The following is a 5,600-nucleotide window of genomic DNA, read 5'->3' on the forward strand; positions in this document are numbered from 1 at the left end:
ATACTGGAGACTCTTATCAAACACAACTGTTTAACCAAGCATCCGAGAAATGCATTGCCATTAATTGGAAGTTTGGTTATCCTCCGACAATGTCACAACGGATGGCAGAAATGTATCACTAGATTTGATTTATTACAAGATTAAGGGTATACTGGGCAACTTTCATAAGGTCTGGCTGCCTTATATGGAATACAGTATGACAAAAGGAGTCTGCTGCCTAACTTCTGAGTGGTGTTGGTGCTCCCTATCAATCAGCCTACACCACTGCGCCCACACTCGTCATTACTATTAAAACTAGCCTAGCCATGTCAGAAAATGACTGCTGTCTGAACAAACACATCCTATTTGGTCACTTTTAACTTGCTGTTTGGACAGTCAGTATTCCAAAATGTATTTGAGCATTAAGGCCTGCAGTGTGAACAAGGCTTTAGAGATGGTACAACAACCCCTCGTCCAGCTATTACATCTGCCTGGATGTCAAGGTCACTGATTGGCCAGTGTCCACACACTTGGTGTGCCATTTTCCTGATTTAAACAGAGAGAATGAGAACCAGCAGAACTTTGGTCCTCAAGTCTACATTTGAACAGACTCACTTTCAGTCAATTACGATGCAATCTGGAAAAAAGTTAAATTAAACTTGTCTTATTTTATTTACAGATCCTTGCAATACCACCACCGACTGGACCAATGTGCCCAAGACACTTGGTATGTACATTATATTTTACAAATTGTCTTGACAAACTTAAATTATAATAGCTGGTTAGGGTGCTCATACAGAGTTGTGTGATCAGCAGTCAGGAACAACTCATGGTTGAGTGCTTTACTATCCCCAGTCACTTTAAGAGCACGTCAAGCATTTGACTATGCTTGACCAGAGGACAGAGGCTTTTGACAGAGGAAGTCCTCATGTCTTTATTTAGAAAAACTGACACTGATCGTAATGCAAGACTGGTGGAGGCTATTTTATCATTTACTGCTTTTTTGTTATTTGTCTTCTAAACTTCCATGGCTAGCTGCAGGTGACATGTTGGAATTTAGAAAATGTTCCGTTATTAAAATAAAAAATGTGTGTATATACTGATGGAGTCTGCTTTCTGTAAAGCCCTATCTAAAGCATTTACAATTGTCTGTCCCCACTTTCCAGGCTGCCAGGGGCACGTACAGGGCTCAGTCAGTTCCACTATGCCCTGGGGGACTTTAAGGACATCCAGAACTCCCTGGCAGACATCAGCAAGGACTGGAGGAAAAGCATCAACATCATTGGATCCTGAAGGATGTAAAATATGCTGGGATGCAACAGTCAGCTTTCCTCAGTTATGGAGGACCTGCAGAATATATTTTCAGGTAGGCTCAGCTCCAACATAAAATGCCACATAATTGGGAACTATTATTGTTGGCTTGCATTGCATTTGATGTGGCACTGTACAGCAGGGCTCTTCAACCCTGTTCCTGGATACCTACGGACCTGTAGTTTTTCGCTCCAACCATAATCTCTCACCAGATTTCAAATGATTTGCTGGTTGATAAACTAAATCAGTTAAATTAACACTGGGATTGAAGCAAAAACCTACAGAAGGGTAGCTCTTCTGGAACAGGGTTGGAGAGCCCTGCTTTACAGTAACAATGTATTTGTGTATTAATATTCCTCCTCCCTTCCTGCGCTGTACTTCAGATGGTGGCAGACACTCCGTAATGACGGAGCAAGCCGAGCTGCTGGAGGGCCACCACAAGCTGATGAACCTGGAGGGCTCATGGAATGACCTCCTGTACGACCAGTACCGCATAGACGGCAAGAACACACACAGCATGAACCTCATTCTAAATTACTTTGGCAAGGTGCAGAGCCTGTCGGACGACCTGGCCAAGCAGCTGTGGATAGCGCGTCTCAAGGGCACCCAGACGGTTACACAGGAGGTCAGACAAGATGTGGCTGAAGGAATCACAAACCTAAAACCTCAGTTTTACAGCAGCACACTGACAATCTGCCACATATACTATTTATAATTAGGGCCCTGTGTTTTGCGCAACTATGTGACAGCAGGACTTTATCCTGTATGTTAAGCCTTATCTATAAATGAGAATTGAACAAAAAATTAAAGCAATTCTGAGGATGGTGCTGAACCATCTGACATAAAAAGAGAAGAGGACAGTTTAATGAAAAATTAAGAAAACTCTGTGCATTCATCTCCTAACTCCACTACTGTAACTCATTACTCTCCGGCATCAACTCAAGCTCTCTCCATAAGCTCCAAATGGTTCAGAACTCTGCATCCACACTAAGTCCTGACAGCACATAATCATAATTTGGTGGGTGCTTTTATTATTTATCCTATTTCACCCATCTACAAGTGTTTATTGATACGTGTGAATTGGAAATGTTTGTTGCATTATCAAACTCTCCCTTAACCCTAATTGCTCTAAGTGCCTTGCTCAAGGGCGCATAGGCAGATTTTTAACTTTGTCGGCTCGGGATTATTAGAACTAGTGACCTTCAGGTTACTGGCCCAGTGCTCTAACCACTAGGCTACCTGCCACCTTCACCCCTGTCGTCTGAGAACCCCACTGGTACCCTGTCTCCCACTGCATTGAATACAAGATCCTCCTTCTGACCTACAAAGCCCTTCACCACCTGGACCCCCCAGACCTTCTTCCCTACCCACACGCTCACTCCATTTTAACACAGTTGGCCACCTTGTCATCCCCAGGTTCAAGCTCCAGATCTTTGGTGACAGGGCCTTCTCCAGTATTGCACCAAAGCTCTGGAACTCCTTCTCTCCAGCCATCCATGACTCGGAGTCCATCACCACCATCCCACCCACACCCTACTATCCTCAAACACCCACAATCTCTTGTACATCAACTTGCCTCGTGAAACAGGAGATAGACCTACCATATGGGCCGTTATGACTGGGACAAGGCTAATTATAATGCACCCATTGGTAACATGATCTCCCAACAATTTCGTACCAAACTTTAATGTTAAGGTTGTTTACGTTGTGCAGTACAATTTTTTTTTTTCACATTGTTTACCCCGAATGATTGTGAAACCGTGTCTCACCACGGATGTTGCAAAACAATTGGTATTTGCAGTTGCAGTTGATATTGGCTTGTTTAGTCCCCAGGACAGAATGGTTAGTCCCCAGGACAGAATGGTGCTCCTGGTCAATTGATAGGTCCTAAGGAGATTCCCTCTTTCAATATGTGGTTAACTGTATGCAGTGTATAATCCCAGCCAACTGACACTGGATATCATAACATGTTGCATCAGCTTGAATTGAGGCAAATGTGTTGATACTGTTTAACCCTATTTATGATTTTTATTGATGACTGTCCTGAGTACAACTGTCTCCAAATAAAAATGATTAACCCATTCTTTGTCTTGCTCGTACCAACTGAGCTATACTGTATGTTTAAAACTCTGTCCTTTCATCCAAAGTCCATGTACTGTAAATGTGGGTAGCAGTAGGCATACTGTAGTAGCCCACACACTTTTATTTGACTCCTAATTGTGTGGTCATTGTCTTTATTCTCAAGACTTAAAGGGTGCTGAAGACAATATGTTGGGATGCAAACCAGGTATATGAATCACTGTCGAGTGATGTGGCTGAGGAGAGAGCCAGAGACCGTATGGGAGTCGATGGAGCAATTTGAGGAGGGTTATCGGAGAGAGGTGTTGGCTAGGAGGAGCGTTTTGAGGAGCGTGTCATCAGTCCGGTGAAACCTGTGCCAGCTCCATGCAACAGGCCTCCAGTGCGCCTACCCTACCCGGTACGTCCTGTGCCCGGCTCCCCACACTCGCCCTGAGGAGCGTGTCATCAGTCCGGTTCGACCTGTGCCAGCTCCATGCACCAGTCCTCCAGTGCGCCTACCCTACCCGGTACGTCATGTGCCGGCTCTCCGCACTCGCCCTAAGGAGCGTGTCATCAGTCCGGTAAAAACTGTGCCGGCTCCATGCACCAGGCCTCCAGTGCGCCTTCCCAGCCCGGTACGTCCTGTGCCGGCTCCCCGCACTCGCCCTGAGGAGCGTGTCATCACCTTCCTTCATCTTCCGGTGACCAGTCCAGTCCCGCTCCATGGCCGGAGCCTTCCTCTGTGCCGGTGCCCAGTTTTGCACGATCGTTATATCTTTTTTTTTTTTTTCACGAGTGCTAAAAATGTGGAACTCTACTCACGCTGCGCCTTGGTCAAGTTATTTAAACGACGGTCGTGACAGGACTGTAGATCTTAATGTCTTGCATTGAATGATTGCCCTGGTTCTACCGGACACAGTATTTGGTCAGATTGTGACGTAGGAAATAAAATCTGAAACCACTTGAAGCTGGGATATCCCTCCTACCATTTCATTCGCTCTTCCGACTGTCCAACGAACTCCTGGCTCAACCCTACATCACAGCCACGGACAAAGCACATGCCTGCAATCGTTACATCAGTGCAACAGGAGAGAGTGGTTTCAACGCGGAAGCAAATTCAGGTTAATCAAAAATGATTCATAGATTTGAAACAAAACCCTTTGTCATAGACGGACAAGATTAATATGAAATCGCGCCGACAGAGGGCTGCATCGCTTCTAGTCCTTAGGAAACTTTGCAGAATAGTTTTTTAATGTATTCTTTCTTACATTGTTAGCCCACAAAATCTGAAGTGTTATTACATACAGCCAGGAAGAACTATTAGATATCAGATCGACGTCAACTTACCTGCACCACGACCAGGAATACGACTTTCCCGCAGTGGATCCTTTGTCCGAACCACCCAGGGTATTTGAACTGATTCCAGAGGCAGACCCAAAACAACACCGCCGTTGAAGAGGTAGACAGAGCGGTCTTCTGGTCAGACTTCGGAGGTGCGCACACCACCCACCGCTTCCAGCATATTACTCGCTAATGTCCAGTCTCTAGATAACAGGGTAGATGAAATTAAGGCAAGGGTTTCTTTCCAGAGTGACATCAGGGATATGCTGTCGGAGTCGGTACAGCCACCTGAATTCTTTGTGCGTCATGCCGACAGGAATAAACGTCTCTCTGGGAAGAAGGGCGGAGGTGTATGTTTCATGATCGATAACTCATTGTGTAATTGTAACAACATACAGGAACTCAAGTCCTGTTGTTCACCTGACCTAGAATTTCTCACAATCAAATGCCAACCGTATTATCTACCAAGGGAATTCTCCTAGGTTGTCACAGCCATGTATATCCCCCCTCAAGCCGATACCACGACGGCCCTCAAGGAACTCCACTAGACTTTATGCAAACCGCCCTCCTTTCGGCAAATCTGACCACGACTCCATTTTGCCCCTCCCTTCCTATAGGCAGAAACTCAACCAGGATGTGCCCGTGCTAAGGACTATTAAACGCTGGTCTGACCAATCAGAATCCACGCTTCAAGATTGTTTTGATCACGCGGACTGGGACATGTTCCGGGTAGCCTCAGGGAATAATTTTGACGTATTTGTATTTATTTATAAATATGATTTGGTGAGTTTTTATAAGGAAGTGCAGCGGAGATGTTGTACCTACTGTGACTATATCCTGCCCTAACCAGAAACCGTGGATAGGTGACTGGGAATATGGCCGAATACAAACAGTGTAGTTATTCCCTC

The sequence above is a fragment of the Salvelinus alpinus genome, chromosome 15 (assembly GCF_045679555.1).
Source record: "Salvelinus alpinus chromosome 15, SLU_Salpinus.1, whole genome shotgun sequence".
NCBI classification, from domain to species: domain Eukaryota; kingdom Metazoa; phylum Chordata; class Actinopteri; order Salmoniformes; family Salmonidae; genus Salvelinus; species Salvelinus alpinus.